Source organism: Lepus europaeus, chromosome 9 (assembly GCF_033115175.1).
Source record: "Lepus europaeus isolate LE1 chromosome 9, mLepTim1.pri, whole genome shotgun sequence".
Lineage (NCBI taxonomy): Eukaryota > Metazoa > Chordata > Mammalia > Lagomorpha > Leporidae > Lepus > Lepus europaeus.
In genome coordinates this window covers 120,969,198-120,988,550 of record NC_084835.1, presented here as the reverse complement: position 1 = coordinate 120,988,550, position 19,353 = coordinate 120,969,198, and positions in this window count along the sequence as shown.

The following is a 19,353-nucleotide window of genomic DNA, read 5'->3' as shown; positions in this document are numbered from 1 at the left end:
ATTGAAATTGGGCCCTTATCTTACGGCATACACAAAAATGAATCTAAAGTAGATTCAAATCTTAAAATGTTATACCTGAAACTGTAAAACTCCTGAAGGAAACATGGGGGAAACTTTCCAGTTATTGATCTTGGCAACAATTTCTTGGGTTTGATCTCCAAAACTTAGGTAATGAAAGCATAAATAGCCTAATGGGACAATGTCAAACTAAAATGTTTTTGCATAGCAAAGGAAAAAATTAACAAGGTAAAACACAATCTACAGAAGGGGAAATGTTTGCAAACCATGTATCTAATAAAGGATTAATATCCAACAACTCAATAGTAAACAAAAACCAAAACAAATAACCTGATTCAAAAATGGGCAGAAGTTTGGAACAGACCTTTATTCAAAGAATTCATAAAAATGGTCAACACTTACATGAAAAGGTTCTCAGCCTCACTGATTAGGGGACTGCAAATCAAAAGCACAGTGACATATCACCTGGACTCACCTGCAAACCCTGCATTAGGAGAGACTTACACCTGCTATCATGTGTAACCCTGGCAGTACTAGGGACCCTTCCCTGGACTCATGTGAACACCCTGCAGTGTAATTGCTGCAGACTTTGTAGGCACAGTTTAAAAATGAAGTCTGGGCTAGCAGAAACATGCTCTCCTTTTCCAGAAAATTCCAGTGCACACCATTCTTTAGAGCGTCCCTGGGGTCCAACCCATGTACACACATTGGGATCGGCTCGCCAGCAAGCCCTGTGTGCATTTCGCTTAGTTCCCTTCACTGCTCTTCCTGGTCTCCACCTCTGATTCTGAGATCATGGCTTGACAAGTCATTCCTGCACCTGGGTTTGTGTTGTGTTATGCTTTCCAGAAAGCACGAGGAGACGTGGCCCTGAGGAGGATGGTGTTCTGGAATGGATCTCTCATGGGATGGCTGAGACCGCTCTGGAAAGTAGGGTGTGGGAGCCCTTTGTGTGCAGGAATGTCCCAGGGATGGAGTAAGACTGAGTGTTGATTATGCCATGTTGGCGCACCTGGAGTGGGGGGAGTGATAGTGACTCGAGGGATTGTGAAGATGCCTGGCTGTTGGCAAGGGCTCTTGAGAAGCCTAGAGAACAAATGAGAAGCTCAGGTTCAGGAATCATCAGGTGAAGGCTGACTGTGGAAATCAGTGGCGTCTAGGCAGTATTTAAACCTTAGTTCCCCTCTCTGATTTCACATTAGAATCATATAATTTGAGGTCCATATGAAAGCCCAAGCCAATTAATTCATAATGTCTGGAAGTGGGTCCCAGCAGCTTTTTAAGGCTCTCCATGTGGTTTCAATACTGAGACAAAAGTATGAATCCCTGGGGACCTCTACCACCAGGGCTGGAGAACAGGTTCTGCTAAAAATCAGTCCCAGGATTTAACGATAAGGGTGGCAGAGCTACAAACAAGACTGAGACTGGATTCTTTCTAATGCCAAAGTCAGCATCGTGATAGGAAAAAAATATGGTTCTCTGAGACTTAGAATGGGGATATCTGAGTGGACCGGAATCTTTGTTTCCTATAGTTTCCTAAAACCTCTGTCCCAGAAGAAAGAGCTGCTTCTCTCTTATAGAAGCAGATCACCCTCCATGCCCTTGGAGATTCTGCATGGTATCACTTGAGGCAGGTGCGTGTGGAACTTGACTCTCAAGATCGGCTCTACTTCACAGCCTTTCCAACTCCTCAACATCCAAGGTCGGAATGCAGCTATGGAGACATATGTTTCTGAAGAGAAAGAGTGAGCATAAATGCCCACAGTATTGAGCAGCCTGGCTCTCTTTATTTATTTATTTATTTATTTTGACAGGCAGAGTTAGACAGTGAGAGAGAGAGAGAGAGAGAGAGACAGAGACAGAGAGAGACAGAGAGAAAGGTCTTCCTTTCCATTGGTTCACCCCCCAAATGGCTGCAATGGCTGGCATGCTGTGCCGATCTGAAGCCAGGAGCCAGGTGCTTCCTCCTGGTCTCCCATGCGGGTGCACGGCCCAAGCACTTGGGCCATCCTCCACTGCCTTCCTGGGCCACAGCAGAGAGCTGGACTGGAAGAGGAGCAACCCGGACAGAATCCCGCGCCCCAACTGGGACAAGAACCTGGGGTGCCGGTGCCGCAGGCGTAGGATTAGCCATGTGAGCCGCGGCACCAGCCAGAGCAGCCTGGCTCTCTTGCAAATATCAGAGGAACATACATGGGGCAGAATGTTGAGGGTATTGCCACTGTGGGCAGAAAAAGGCAGGGTAGGAGAGAGTTCATGGATGTAAGAAGACCCTCCCTTGACTGGTGATTCTGCATCCTTGCAAGGACATGGGGAACTACTCTTAGTGTGGTGCCAGAATTCTCTTTTTATGTTGAGACACAGTGACATACTACAGTAATTAAGCCAGAGTCCCAAACTGTGTTGTCATAGAAGAGGACTGCAATGAAGGTCTGGGGTGGGAGAGATGTGGGAGGGCAGAAAATCTATAGCTAGAATTGTGTTCCCTGAGAAATTTCGTGACATGCCCCTTAATAAAGCAATAAGGAAAATGTGTGAGGGTGATAGGCATGGGTGTCTTTAAAAATCGCAGACCACAAAAGGACACAGATGCCATGAAGTGGAGGGCAGAGCCTCTGGAGAGTCAGCAGCCTGCTGCATTGGTAAAATTTTGGGTGCCAATGGTCTGGAGCATCCCGACTCACGTCCTTTCATGGAAATGGCGAGTTACTGCATTCGCCTTCCCTAGTGTTAGGAATGAGGCCTGATGCCTGGGAAAACTCTCTGGCATATGGACGCAGAATATTGCCTCAAGCCATGTTTTTAGGTGACTCAAATACTTCAAGTTTTGAAAGTTTCCCCAAACAAAATAGAGCCATGCTGCAGGTCCAACTGCCATGCAAATTACTGTGTTGCTTGCAGCACATGACTCAGCAAGTCTGTCAGATCTGGAAACATCCACTCTGGATTTAGGTGTTAGGGAGAGGTCTGGTCAGCTACAAATACAAGGGTCAGTGCAGACTCCTAGACTTTTAGAGCAAGGTCATACGTTTCTTAGTAAAGGAATAGCACAGGGGTGCTAGACTGTGAACCATGACTGAAGGTACCCATCGCAGTCTGGGTATTATCAGATCTGTCCTCTTGGTGGGTGCTCATCTGGGTCTGGGCATTATCAGATCAACTCAATGAGGAGTCTGGGTATTATCAGATCCATTGACTCAGCGGGTGACCATAGCATCGTGATCTAGATATCATTACATTTATTCAGTCATCAGGCCAGGTGGGTGGACCATCAAATAATTCCACACTAAAAATGGTTCATTGGAGATCAATCAGATACAGAAATTCTATCAGTCACATGAACAGCTAGCTCATAGCCCTGTCTCATTTACTTATTTAATATGAACAGCTCATCTTGTAGCTTGTTGATGTCTCCTACAACCAATTTACAGAGGAAGAAAGGACTTGGCTTGCTTCCAGATGTGTAATAGTTTGCTAGAAGAAAATGGAATGCCACTGCCAAACCCCAATATCACTCAGGGAACCTGAAAAAAAAAAATTGAAGGGAATACATTTGATGGCAGTTGAAGAGTAATCATGGTCATTCATGTTGAATACAGTGAAAATGCTCAGGGTATGGATATATATGTAAATGACCTGTTGTGTATGGCTTGGCTGTGTGGAAGGGGCCTGGATCAGGAAGAGTGGGCACAAGTGAGTTTAGGAAGAGGCATGTGAGTGGTCTCATGGAGATAAGAACACCACATTACCATTTTGATGAAATGGTAATCCACCGGAGAGTGTGACAGAGTGGGATGTGGCACATGCTGGACAGGGTGACTTCCCTGGGCATGCCTGCAAGCCTCTGCCCTCATCTCCTAGTACCTGAACAATGGGCCCAGGAATGCAGTAGCTGAGGTGGTGGGCCCCGAGGGTACTTACAAGTTACACAGCACAGGCACCCTGGTTCCACGGTCAATTTAGCCACTACCATGACAATACGACCGGCCTATCACAAGCCAAGTCTGAGACGGCACCTTCTCTTGAGGACCAGGCAGCCACTTGAAAGCAGGTGCACACTTCTCCTTCTAGGCCCCTCCCAAATAGTCAGACCATTCAACCAGGCTAGATGCTACCTCGACAACCAAACCTTGAGTGTTTTCTATCATCACTTGCTGAATGTGCCCTCTGACTCTGCCCACCATCCCTATCTGTAGGCTTGAGGGATGCCTCATCTAGATCCCTCACAATGTTGTTCCTGACGGAAGAACCCAGAGTAAGGTAAAGGAAATGACTAATGAATGCTTGGCCGTTTGAAATACGATTCTTACCACATCTATATCCCTTCGAAGCAGACTGAAGGGGTGGCTGGTTCAAGTTTACCCAAGGACTCTTCAGCGCTAAGGCATTGCAGTGCTGGAAAGCGGTTCTGTGGGTGGTTCATGCTCTAGGCCAATTTGCTGGACCCCAGTAGTAAGAAAACATGAATCCCATAACCTGAGACCCACTGGTAGGATTTGTGCTCCAAATCCTGGAAGACCTCTATGCTGTTTTGGGAAAAAAAAGTTCAAGTTCTTGGAGAAGTGGTGGGAAGCAGATAAATGTTTCTGCCCAGAATGCATTGAGGGTTCCAGTGAATTTAAAGGTACAAGTGTCAGCAGGCATATTTGGTTCTTTATGCTGGTGGAGTTCCAGAGTTGGGCGTGACCACCTTCTCTGATCAGAAGGAGCAGGGTTGCTGTTGCACAATGCAGGGAGAAAGGGCCAGGCTGGAGCCCAATTCTTGGCGCTTCCAGTTGGATTGTACTGTAAATGGCAAAATGCAGCAACTGTGGCCTCTTAAGTATTTAGCAAATAAATCCTAGGGGGCTGAGCATCTGGGTCACATTACTAAGCAAATAACCCACAGTGCCCAAGTGCTGGCCAGGTATGAGGGTACCTGGAGTAGGAGGTAGAGAAGATCATGGATATTAAAAATGGCCTAGGTCTTGGGGTAGCAATGGAAACTACAGCTTGTCCAGTATACTCTCCATGTTAGATTTTTCAGGAGATGTGGCCAGCCACCAACTTGAAGGCCTTTTTTTGCCCTGGACTTAATAGGATGTGTGATCTGAGTGGTGTAAGCCATAGACTATCATGCATCGCTTCTGCTTGGCCTCACATGCCCTGGTCCATGTCTTACTCCAGTCCCTGCTATGGTAACCAACCTCCTTGGATACAACTGGGGGGCACCTTGCTTCAGCTATACTATATGAGTGTCTCTCTGCTCCAGAGAACACCTGAGCAAACCTAGAATTATGGGGGAATGGACACAATAGTGTAGCCCTTTACCAACAAGGACTTAAAGCCAGCATGGAAATGATCCTTTATTTTGCACACAGGACACATTCTACAGACTGATGCACAGATTGAGGTCAGGTGCCCATGGCTACGGCCATCTCCAAGAAGCATGTGTAAGTTCTTCTACTCCCTTTCTGTTTCCCTTACTTTCACGTCTAAGAACACACTTTCTGTGTGTAAGTTCTGGACTTAAGCTCTGCTTCTGTGGGAACAGCTGGAGAATCCAGGCAGGCACTGTTTTCCCTTGTTTTTTCATTCCTTTCCAGTGAATTATGGTCTAACTTGAGGGGCCAGGAGTGACTCTATGCTGTCTATTTCTTGGTGCATTTTCAGTAAATCCCTTTGTTATGGACTGAATTGTGTCTTCTCCCTTCCCCAGGATATGAGGAAATGCATTCCTGTTATATTCTGTTATGGCAGCACAGCTGACTACTGTACTCTCTGTCCAAGCTTCTAACAGGACAATTTTATCTTCTGTAGTGTCCAGGGTAGGCTTTATCTGACTAGGCTTTGGATTTTACTATATATATATATATATATATATATATATATATATATATATAAATGTATATATATTTATATATATATATATTTAGATTCTCACAAGTTATTATCTTATCTTTTCTGAAAATATGTATTTGCTTCCCCCCATTTTGATTGTCTAATTCTCTTCACAATGTGATTCATTTGAGATTGTTCCATTATCAACAGTTTGTTAAGCTCCATCCCATTGCAATGCTACTTTGTCTCTTTTAGCATTAAGCTTCTTCATGTGCTTTGGGATGTTCCACAGAGATTTTGAATGAGTCAAATTGGATAATGTATAAGAAACTCTACAAGCCATAGATTCTATCATGTTGTTATGTCAATGTCATGTTGTTATCTCCATCACTCATTATTCATTCAGGGGTCATGGTGGCTCCCCTCTGACCCAGCTGTCCACTTTGTGCAGGATGGCACCCACACCACTAGCGATCTCAGTGTGGCCCCACCCCAGACCTAGTTTGCTTCCTTACCAGGGAGTGAACTTGGCCAGTTCACCTCACTGTTACTGCACTCTTCTGTGCTCAGTCTTCCTGAGGCTGCGCTGGGACCCTGGTTCCTCCTAGTCATGGCTTGTCCTGAAGTACTGGATTCAACAGACCTAGGACTGTGAACCAATGTGGGGCAGACACCACCTCCCCTTTCCCCCATAGCTCTAATGTGTAAAGTGTTAGTGCTGGAAGGGAGAAGCTCTACAGATCCTATAAGGTCCAGTCCTGATCCCGCAAAAAATGGGGCCGTAAACAAGAGCAGAAACATTTCCTGAGGAGACTCAATTTCTACGTCAGAACTGACCCTGGAGCAGGAGGCCTGGAGCCAGGAGATTGGAGGGGAATGCACCACTTCTGCACTACAGCTTTCCAAGCTGGGATGAGGAGGGGCCAGGTGACAACCCCGTGGGCTGCAGGCGCTGCTGCTCTGGCTGGAGGTCCTCATCCAGCCTCAGCTGCCATGGTTGCACAGAGACAGTGACAGCGGCAGCAGAGGTGCGTAACTTGACTTAGCACTTATTCTGCGCTTCTCAGCAATCCTAGGGGAATGAATGCCAGTACATGGCCATTTTACTGCAGAGGGAACCAGCCAAAGAGCAGTAAAATAACTTGTCCAACACTGCAAAGATAGTAAGAAAAAATTGTGGTAGGAACCCAGGTAATCTGACTTCCCTGCCGAACCCTCCTATTCCATGATGCTTGTTGGGATGGCAACATGGGTGTGGCTCCACCCTCCTAGGGTCGCTGTGGCCCTGCCTTTGGGCTCCTATTGCTCTGGATCTGGTTCCTCCTTCCTGCTGTGGACTCTTCCCACTTAACTGCATTGGTGGTCTAAGTTCTAGATTCATGAACTCCCTAGAACCTCCTTGTTCACTCCAGGACTTGTGATGGAAATGTGCTGGCGAGTTTATGCAACCAAGTGAAAGTCAGAGTAATGAAAATACATTTAAGCTACAGCCACAAATTTCAGATCTTTCATTAGTTTATATTGGTGTTTCAGTTGACTTAATCATTAAAGCTTCCTACAAATTAGTTTGTATTGGTTTGGTTTTCTCCCAGGAATATTCTTAGGTGTTTTCTCCTTGGTTTGTTGTGTCTTCAGGAATTCAGAAGAGCCCAGTTGGATATGATTCTTCCTGGTGTGTTAGCCGTGTGTTTCTGCTGTGTAGGAAGCCTTTCCTCTGAGTCTTTTGCCCAGTCAATGGCTCCAGGTAGACCAGATGGCCTGTGGGTGCTGCTGACTCACAGTGACCACAGTGCTCATCACTAAGGAACCTGCTTGCTACTCCATTTCCTCCCTTGTGACTGAGCTCAATGTCTATTGCTTCGCTTTCCTTCTTTTATAATGCCTTCTAAGGAAAAAGCTGGTAACGGGAAGCTATTTCTTACTGACACAGGGGATGTACTGTTGGTGGTATCATCTCTGTGTTGGAAATAAAGAAAAGCTGGTTTTCTTCCTTGCTCCCTCTCAGCCATTCTCTCCTGGGTGACTCCTGTTTCCCCAGGCAATGCCAGTAGAGAGGAAGTGGAGAGCTTTCCTGGTGACAATGCAGTACGTCAGTGCCATCCCTGGGACCCTCAGTCCCTCCCTCCCTTCACACGAGTCCTGAGTGGAGCGGGCTCTGTCCTGGTGCCGCTGGCGGCTTCTCTGCTGCCACAGTCATGGTGGCGTGTCCCCACTGTCAGTGTGCACATCTCCCCCGTCCTCTTCTTGCCATCCTGCTGCTGCTGCCACTCTGGAGAAATCTTCCAAGTAGGAGAGTCCCTAGATAGCCCTGAGTGAAGTCAGCTTTCATTCCTTTCAGAGGACCCTGGCTCTTTGCTGTGCAGCAGCTGTGCCTACCCCTGCTCCCAGCCCCCAGAGCTCTGGGTGAGTTCTTTGAGTCACTCAGAGGAGCAGCTATGCAAGGAGCCATGCACAAGGACACACTCAGACCCAGGCTCTTCCAGCCAGCAGCAGTGTCCCCAGATGTGGCCAGGTCTTCTGCCACCCACCTCCATGCTGTCTCTGTTGGCCACTTTCCTATCAAGGCTTGACTGTCTTCCATTATGTTTGGTTCTCAGGCTTAATTCTGATGCCTCAGAACATTAATTCTGAATTTTAAGTCTCTTTTAGTCTTTTCTGAAGTTTTTTCTTGAAAGTGGTGCACATGGAGATCTTATTTATAATCTAAGGGGGACTTTGTGAATCCAGACCCCAATTGTGACACTTGTCAATCTTCTAATGAAAGCCAAAGGTAAAGAAATACAGTCTGTTACCTTGGAAACAGAACACATTGAGAATCCTCACTGGAGTAATGCTTGCCCGAGTTAGAACAGGACTGTGAAAGCATCGTAGACACATTTCCAATGTCTTCTCTGTCGTATTTTACATTTGACAGGTTTTATTCCTACGTTAGTTAGCCAGGAAATGACTATTTCCAAAGAACTCTGGCAATGTCCTAAAAAATAACCGACTGAATCAGCGTTTTGCAGAATCAGAAATTCTGAGGGAATGTGGAAGTCTATGGACGGGAAGCAACAAACACATGAGCTACTGAGCTGTGATGCTTGGGTTCAAGGAGCATCTTTTAAAATAGAGATGCAGAGGAAAGACAGCATCTTGCTTCTGGGATACAAACAGTATTTACTTCAGGAGCACTAGGAAGCTCCAAGAACCTTTTCCCCTCATGGGATCTTGACCCAAGTTTGGTCACATTGACCACCACTGTCTAATCCAATGAACAATAGGAAGGTACTTCTATGGCTCAATTTTTGATACATCTGCCCAAAGCATAGTTAACCCTGTGCCGCTTCTCCACGCTGCTAGGTTTGCTGGCTGTAAGTGCTCAGAAATAGTTGCTTGGGCCAGGAGAGATTCTACAAAGTGCTCTGACCTTTAAGCAGCAACACTCAGGGTCTTTGAAGCCAATCTGTAGAACACTCAGAGGACCACATAATGGCAAAAGGGGCTAAACCCTTCCCTGGCCACATGATAGCCTTCTGGAGCAGGTAGGGGAACCTGGGAGTCCTCTCAGCTTTCTGGACCCCTCTCCTGGCCTTTCTGCCCCAGTTTACCTCCATCTGCACAGGGAGATTATTCTAGATGTGAATATCCATTTTCTTTTCTGCCTCTGTGGCAAAGGAAATCCCTCTGCCTGGCAGGGCACCCAGGAGTGTTCTTTTGTAATCTGCATTTACATGACTGAAGGTTAGACAGGCAGACAGGGCAGGAGCAGGTACCCAGGTGAGGGTCAGGAGACAGGAGTGTTAGAAAATCTAAGAACACATTTTATCCTTTGGTAGATATCAATAAAATTACAGCTGGGTCAATTTTGCTGCATCTTTCCTAAACTGGCCACTAATTTTGAAACATTTGCATCTTTTAACTTATGTTTCCCTACCTCCCATCCCAGGATAAAAGTACCTACATCACTGAAGACACAAGGCAAGCTTCAGGTTAAGGTAACCCACAGGGGTCAGAGGCAGAGAAAAGAGAAAGACAGGGTGCAGGGGGAGGAGGCCAGGTGAGAGCTCATACCAACAGGGGTCAGAGACTGTAGTGAAGGGAAGAACCCTGAGAAACCAAGGCTCCAGTCTGACAGACGCCAATGAGAACTTGGCTCAGTGCAAGCTGAGTCAGGGAGCCACTTGGAAGCTGACCTGGGCAGGGAGTCGGAGCTCTGCTTCCAAGGTAGGGCAAGTGGGGAAAGTTCCCAGGCTGCAATGGCCATCAGACTGCCCGCTGGAAATAAGGCAAGGAGAGTGAATGAAACTCAAGAGAGGACAGAAGTGAGAATGAGCCAGTCCACTGCTTAAGGCAGGGGTGCCAGTAACCCACAAGGAAGAGAAAGAGAGGATTCCAGGCTACAGATCATGTGGGTGGAGAAAGGAAGACCCCAGATGGTCCTCATCTATGACAACTCAAAGATGCAGAGCCCCTCCCTTCCTCTCCGAGCATCTCTGCTCTGCTGGTTGGTGGGAGTGCAGGTGTGTTGTCCCATGACACTGAGGGGGTAGGGTTGGATGTACTGCATAGTTGGGTGGGTACAAGGCCACTCACTGAGCCTCCCCAGTCTGCCACTCACCTGCTAAATAAGTCCGTTCTTTTTTTTTTAAAATTTATTTGACATAGAAAGGTCTTCCTTCTGTTGGTTCACTCCCCCAAATGGCTGCTATAGCTGGACGTGCGCTGGTCTGAAGCCAGGAGCCAGGTGCTTCTCCTGGTCTCCCATGTGGGTGCAGGGAATTAAGCACTTGGGCCATGCTCCACTTCCCTCCTGGGCCACAGCAGAGAGCTGGACTGGAAGAGGAGCAACTGGGACTAGAACCTGCCACCCATATGGGATGCCGGCGCTGCAGGCGGAGGATTAATCAAGTGAGCCATGGCACTGGCCCTAGAAGTCTGTTCTAGAAAAGGAAATATCTGCCCTGTGTATGATTCCTATGCCTGACGGGGGCAGCAGTCCTGGGCAAAGCCAACTCCCACAGTAGTTGAGATCCCAAGTTCTAGAATCAGTTCTACAGCCTGGAGGCCTTGCTTCTCACAGCAAGTAGGCGAATGACCCGAGGCCCTTGCCTCTGTAAAACATTGGCCCCTCATCCAGTGCTCACAATGCCTGACTTGGGCTTTATTCACGAGCAGGTAGAAAAGAGTTAGCCCAGTCCCTGGCACATAATCTGTTCTCATGAAACAGTATCACCAATACTAAAACCAGAATGAAACTTCTACATATGAATTCAATAGTTGCTGCATTCAAAGTGTTTGCTACTGTATATTGAAGAATTAAGAATTCGGCATAGTGGTCTGACTTTGTCCCTCTTCCTGGAACTAACTTCCAAACTCTTGGAGTTTCCTCAGTGACCAGGGATTTGTTGGTATTTCCAGGACCCTGGACAACACCTGCTAGGTTGTGCTAAGTTGATGACTCAGAGGGATGGCGGCCACACCAGGAAGAGTATAATTGAATCCATCCTACCTATGTAATGGACCTCCTGCTAGAACTGCGGACGCCAAGGCTCAGGCGAACGGGGCTGTGAGTGCCCCGTGCGTGGTCTACCATTCACGGATGCCTTGAGGATAACTGGAACCCGAGGACACTGAGGTTTGGTGTTTGGTACCTCCTGGTCCCTGATTCTGCCCATAGAGGCCTCTTCATTTGGCTGGTTTTGTGCATGGTAAAGTTGTAATACTGTCTGGCACTTTTTTGAATTCTGTGTCTTCCTAGCAAATTATTAAACCTGAGCAAGTCCTTGGGTAGGAATGGGGGTAGCTATGAATGCATGGTTGATGTCAGAAGTCTTGGGTGTTCTTGTGCTCTTAACCTTGAGTCTGGCTGACTCTGGGTACCCGCTGGCCTCAGGCACAGCCTTGGAGCCCTGCTCAATGATAGCTCAGCAGCCACTGCATCTGTCAGAACTGCACATAAGAAGAAATCTGCGTCTGTGTGTGTATGGTGTAGCCTCCTTTCTCTCCTAGTGTTCTGACCTCAAAATCCTCCTGAAAAGGGCCCTGCCCTTGCATCCCTGTTGCAATTACTCACATACACTAAATCACACCACCCATTTCTGTGGCACTAGCTTACAATTTCTTCCTGGACTTTACAGACACCCTCATATTCCTATTAAGTGTACACTGCTCTGTACAGCTGGGGTACTCAGTGAGGTTGAATTGAATGCCAAAGCTATTGATTGAACTTCTGCAAAGTGCACAGTTGTTGAAGGGTACCCAGCCAAGCCATGAATGTCCAGGACAGCAGTTTGTCACATGCCCTTGAGCACTGAGTTACCTTGCCTCTTGCCAACATAACTTGTTTTCCCTGCACTGTTCTTGGCTCTCACTCCATCTCATCCATTTCTAAAAGAGTAAGTGCAGGGCTCACGGTATGCTCCGTGGCAGAGACACTGTAGCTTCGGTGCCAAGTGCCCCTGTGTTTATTTCTCAGCTGCCTTTGCAGTTAGGTTTGGGCCATATACTTAGTTGAGGCTAATGGGCTGCAAAGTCTTTAACTATCACTGTGCAGCCTCCCAGCTCTCTCCTTCCATCTGACCAAGGGTCCAGATGATGTGAGTCCAAGATGGGAAGCCTCTGCTGGCCCATGTCCCTGAGTATTTGTGTGGTGCAGACACAGTCCAGCCCCTTGTGGGCCTGTGCTATGACAGACAGTGTTTGTTTTGCTTTTGAGATTTTGCTTTTTTGTTTGCTTTGTTACCACTGATCAATAGGCTTGGGCTCATGGTCCTGGTAAACTCAGCAAACAGCAAGCTACTGGCTGTGACTGGGGGGTTAGTAAAAGCCAGATCAGAATTTCTCATTTGTGGTGGCAAACTCAAGAAGAAGAAAGGGAAGATAAAGTAGAATTCTTCTATTTTTGTTGTATAAAGTCTGACTTCATATATTTTGCTTCCAAATGTGAGAAAAAACTTTCTAAAATGTGTTTTGCAGAATGTATTTGAGAAGCTAACCATAGTATGGAGGAAAGTTTCTCAACCTTGTCTCTAGAAACACTTTGGATTGAATAATTCCTTGCTCTTGAGGTGGTCCCGTGCATTGTGGAATGTTTAGTCAAATTCTTGACCTGTATTCATCAGTTGCCAGCAGCACACACAGGCCCCACCCCTAGAGTTGTGACTATCAGAAATGTCTTCAGATATTGCCACTGGCCCTTAGGGTCAATGTCCTCCCCCTGTTGAGAACCACAGGCTCAGAAGGAAGTGTTGCCCTGAGACTGAACACAAAGGTTCAGATCATGGAGGCATAGAAGCTGTAATCGAGTGAAAGCCAGGGTTAAAAGCCCTAACACCCGTAGCTCCTTCAGGCTAGAGACAGAAGTGGGAGAAGCACAAGAAAAGTTCACCGTGTTGGAGGTACCTAGTTCAGGGTCAGGGGATTCGGCTCAAGTTTCATCCCTACCACCCACTGGCTCTTTGGTTGTGCGTAGCTGGAGCTGAGGGAAGTGTAGCTTTCTCATGGACAAATGTGGAATAATAGCAATAATTCAGAATGTTCATGAAATAACACAAACAGCCTGTTGTTACCTGTAGGCACTATGCATATCTGAGTTCTTCAAGTTGCCATTGTCCAGATTCTGCAAGAAATGATGATTTTCATTTCACATCGTGACCTGGAAAGGGTGGCTCACAGATCACCTGAATCAACCCAGACACCCAATAAAGGCTGATGCTACTTCACCACACATCTCTTGGCTGTCAGAGTTGCATTGGGAACTTTCCTTCTGGGTTTTTAATCTCCTTCCTTTTGACACTGGCACTTGTTCCTGTACCTGGTTTTCTTGTTTCTCCCACTCCAATTCTCACCTTAAGTGTCCAGACATATTAAGGGTTTGAATCCTGGCTTTCAGCCATTTGCAGCTTCTATACCCCTGTGATGGGAACATTTTTTGCTCAACCTCAAGGTGCCTGTTTCTCCCAGTATAAGAGCACCAAGCCTCATTCCCTTCAGCTTTTGCTCCCAGCAAATAAGTAATTTGATAAGCAGGTTGAAGGCTAAGATGGCAGAAGTGGATGTTGGCTTACACTTCTCTTGAGAACTGTCTCTTCACACTTTCAGCAACTTACACTTACCAGTGCGCCAGTGTCTTTACATCACTGCCAGCACTTGGTGTTGCATTCTCTGTAATTTTAGCTATTCCAGTGGGTGTATATTGGTATTTCCTTTGGGTTGAATGAGGTCTTCTTAGAGGTATGTTTCCTAACCTAAAGAAAAGGTTAATTCTTGATAGGGAATATGATGAAAGATTCTTAAGGAAGATTCTGATGATCTTCCATGTAAGCAAACACACAATTATTCAGTTTATAATGCATATTAAGTGCAACACTAGATAATCTGTACACACTATTGCATTTAATGCTTTCAACTATCCATGTGTTCCCCCTTTTCTCATTTTATAGAAGAAACAGACTTTAGAAACATTTAATGATTTACCTTGAATATTTATTTCGGAATTTTTAGCTCATATCACATGGATGGCTAAGATTTTTTATAGTATTGATGCTGGTATTAAGAATTGTGTTTCTTTGTAGAATACAGAGAGCATATGTGGGGGTGGGTTTGGGGAGATAGAAATTAAGAGAATTTCTGAGCATACTGTGAGATTTCTGTGGGATAGAAAGAAACTGAAACTGGGATGCTGATTCCCAATTTAGTGTTGAGTTCATGTAGCTCCAGAGAGCTCTGGAGGCACTTGTGATGTAATTGCCCATATACCACTGCAAAACACTCAAAAGTGCTCTATGGGGGGTGGTAGACAATCTTGACCTCACATTTACTCTTCTAGTGTTTTAATCCCCATCATCGCTAGACCTGCACAGTCCGGCAGAGAGAGAGGGCAGATAGTATCTTCATGTTTGTATTGAAGAACTGACGCTGGAAATGCTGTACTGAGTTGTTCAAGATCACAAAGTGGACAGAGCCAGACAAGAATCCAAGTTCAGGCCCTTTTTTGCTTTAGAAATATTGTGATATACTCATGTGATAGACTTTCTGGAGGGTCCTTTGTGACATGTCTGAGTCCGATTATTTCCTAGCTCTGTCTTGTTGAATATGGTGTTCACTACAAGAAAAATGAAAAGGGTATAGTTTTATTATTGAAAGTCTTGGTAGATGACTCATATTGGGTGACTACAATGTGACTGGCACCATGCTGAAAACTTTAGCAACACAGTGAGACAGGCACTGCCCTGTGGGGAAGAAGACACCAGGGTGAAGTCTGTATTGTGCCCAAGGACATGGAACTGAAACCTAGACATGAATTAAACACTACACCCATTAGCCAATATGTTTGTGAATGAGAAAAGCAGCCAAAACCAAGTGGTTTTACAGAAAGGGGCTGCCAGCACGTCAGTAAGGAATCCACAGGAGTCATGAGCACAGGGTTGGGTGGTACTAAGACTCCTGGCATTGGGATGACAGGAGGCTCAGCCTGCCCATCAGCACCCAAGGGCACATCTTGGAGAAGCTCTGCTTTTCAGCTCTAACCCACTTCCCTGCGGCTTCCAGCGGCTCTCAGGGACACCAAGTGAAATAGCCACATTAGATGGCTTGCCCTGCCCTTTGCACTGTCCCCCTCCTTCTCTCAATAGGAAAAGCATTGAGGTTCATGCACACACCCATAGGGGCAACTTCATAGAGTTACAAGTCAAAGTGAGCTAGTCACAGGTGGGAAATCATTGCTCAGCCATTCCTTTAGTTTAAAAGGAGCCATTTCTGACATACTGAGAGTTACTGAGAGCCCCGAACATGCCAGCAGGACACACATTTTAACATTTCCCCCTATTTGCTTTGCAGCTTTTAAATGAAGAGATTAACTCTTTTGGATTAGGTTGAGACTCTACTGCTGATCTCAGACCATTCAATTTATAAGGCAAAACTCTTGATTTTCCCTTCAAATCTGTTCATCCCTAGGCTCCCTCATTTCAATAAAAGGCACAAACATTCCCCAGTTCCTCTGGTCTCCCCTTTGCCCTTCTCTTCCCTTCATGCTCTGCCTGCAGCTCATCAGCTGGTCCTGGTATCTGTGCGTCCAGTGTCATCTCATGTCCCCTACCCCACAGAGTCCCCATCTTTCTCCCCAGACTCTGTGGACCCCCGCTTCCACCCTGTATCTTCTGCAGTCAGTCGTTTACCCAGAAATCTGAGTGCTATTTTAAAAAGTGAATCACAGCAGATCATTGGTCCACAGTCCATCCATAGACCACCCCCACCACTTCCCATGGCCCATAGGACCCGGAGCAACCATCTGAGTGCCCTCTGCCCTCTTCCCTTCACTCAGGTCCTCGCTCAGGAACACCTCTCCCAGAGGCCCCTGCAAGACTCAAGGACCTGCACTGGCTGCTGCTCTGCTTGCTCTGTGGCCACCCTGGTCTTTCCATTGTAGTCATAAACCACTGACATCACCTAACACATTTATTGGTTTGTCTGTCTCATCCACTCCCCTGTCCTAGGGTATAAGCTTCACGAGCTGGTCTTATTAACACTGCATTCCCATGACCAACCATCTCAGGCACAGAGCAGGCGCTGGCTTCCTAGTCACCAAACGGGCAAATGCATCCCATCAGAATGCTTCCCTCCAAGAAAACATCCACTATAAAGAAATCGAGTTGTATTAAGCCTCCTTCTAATTTGCTGTCTTTATCACGTGTTTCCATGGTTGTGTTGGTTCCATGAAAACTGGCATATTTGAAATATTCACAAAACACCACCATATGATAATAACCTTTTGTTATTACTCTTTCTTTTCTGATCCCACAGTGTTTTAGAGGCTTATCTATGTTGGTACTGGAAGTTATGGTACATTTATGTAATGGTTGTGCAGATTTTATTGAATGAACAAATCATAGTTTATCCATTCCTCTAATGCAATATTTGTCTGCATTTTCATTTTGTTCCTATATATTTTAAATACTCCATCCTTACCCTGAAGTTGTAAAACTGTGCTCCTATATTTTCTTTTAAAATTTAAAGTGTGTTCCTAAAGATTTTACTTTATTTTGTCCTACTTGATATACTTCCTAATAGGGAATTATTTTATTTTTCATACAGAAATCCACCTAAGCATGTGCCGTTTTAAGTTTGAATTTTATTTTTGGATAGGTAAGGCATTGGGTTGGTCTGAAGATGAGAATAATGCTATAAAATGCACTCTGAGTGGTCTCGTTTCTTCCCAAACCCGTCTGCTTTCTTCTTATACAATCAGTTCCTGCATGTTGTGGTATGTTTCTCTGTGCAATTAAAGCTCTTAGGATGAGATATTCCTATTTTACCTGTATTTGTCTGGAGCTCATACCCTACGAGTGCATAGAGAGCTTCATGTTTTCTTTTGCAGCTGAACTGTCTTCTACTGTGTGGAGCTATCAGAATGTGTTTAATCAGTTTCCTAAAGATGGACATTTTGGCTGTCTCTAGGGGCTTTTTATTTATCACTAACAATGCTGCAATAAATGACCTTAGACACACATCGTTTCCCATGTGATAAATTCCCAGAAGAGGGATGTTCGGGTTAAAGGGTTTATGCATATGCATTTGAAATTATGATAGATATTGCCAATTAGCCTCCACAGCTGTTGACCATGCTGCATCAGGGCTGCCCGAGAGCTTCCCTCTCCCCATTGGCTTGTCAATAGCAAGTGCTGAATTTGTGAATTTTGGACAAGGGAAAATGGTGTCAAGAGTATTTTTTTCATTTTTATTCCGTTATTTTCATGTTTTTCTTTTACACTGAGTTGTAACTAGAATTGCAGACATAGATCTAAACTCTAAACTCTTATGTGTGAATTCATAAGCATGTATATAGATGTTATCACATATTTAGCACTCGGAGAAAACACAGAGCATTTCCTGTACACTCGACAGGCTCTCCTTCCTGTACCAGTCAGTGCCACACCCCACAGGCTGCCACTCTGCAGATTTCCATAATCACATAGTATCTCTGCCTGAGTTTGAATTTCGTAATCATTTGGAATTGTGGAGTATCGCCTCCTCGGGATAAGCGTTTTCCCACTCACACTGTGTCTGTCAGGTTCACCCCCTCTGACGTGGATCCTGCTTATTTCTTCTTTTTGCAGTATGGTCCTTCGCTGTAGGAACGTGCTGAAGTTCACGTAACTGTTCTGTGATGGTGGATGTCCTGGTTTCCACTGTGGAATGTTATGTGTGGTTCTGTGTTTCTGCTCTGACTGTTGATTGTTACATCGTAGAATAAGCCACTCAGTGGTGCTTTGATCTCTAAGGGTTCTGTGGATTGACTGCACTCCCGTCTCCTCTCAGTGGCTCTTTTGGGTTTTCCATGTGGCTTCAGTTGCACAGTCTGAGGGGCTGGATCAGCGGAGTTGGGCATCCGAGGTGACAGTCACCCACCACTGCCCATCAGGAACAAAACTGGGGCTGTCAAACACAAGGTCTGAGTAATGCATTTTATATTAGTTATATCTCACACATTTAGAGCAATTCCAAAGTAGCAAAACACATGCCAAAGTTACCCTACCATACCACTTCCCATTAAAAAATTTGAGTTAGAAAACCTGCAGTAGGGGCCGGTGCTGTGGCATAGGGGTAAAGCTGCTGCCTGTAGTGCCGGCATCCCATCTGGGCACCTGTTTGAGAACCGGCTGCTCCACTTCAATTCCAGCTCTCTGCCATGGCCTGGGAAAGCAGTAGAAGATGGCCCAGATGCTTGGGGCCCTGCACCCATGTGGGAGACCTGGAAGAAGCTCCTGACTCCTGGCTTTGGATCGGCACAACTCCAGCCATTACAGTCATCTGGGGAGTGAACCAGCAGATGGAAGATCTCTCTTCCTCTCCTTCTCTCTCTGTGTGACCCTGAACTTCAAATAAACAAATAAATCTTTAAAAGAAAAAAAAAAGAAAAGAAAACCTACAGTACTGATGAGACTTGGGGAAGAGACCCTGTCATACGCTGTTGCTGAAAGTATAGAACTTCTCAAAATCTCTGCCATGTAGGTCACAGTTTTAATGCCTGTCCTCATTCTGTGCTATCCAGGGACACCACAACCTCCTGCCTGATGGGAGCGACTATGTTGCAAGTGGAGGTGATGCTGGTGATGGTGGACAGGCTTATCTTCCGACATTCAGGAGAGAATTCCCAACCTTCCATGGCTAGCTCTGGGCGTTACAGTAAACTGAGATTAGGACATCCACTCAGACATGTCAACACCTAGGAGGAACAGAGACTAAGACATCTGTCCAGGGGCTGGAACCATGGCTTAAGTCAGTAAAGCTGCCTCCTGCAGCACCAGCATCCAATACGGGTGCCGGTTCGAGTCCCAGCTGCTGCACTTCCAATTAGGCTCTCTGTTAATGGCCTGGGAAGGCAGCAGAGGATGGCCAAAGTACTTGGGCCCCTGCACTCACATGGGTGACCCAGAGAAAGCTCCTGGCTTCGATCGGCCCAACTATTTGGGGAGTGAGCCAGCAGATGGAAGATCTCGCTCTTTCTGTCTCTCTCTCAGTTTCTCTCTGTAACTG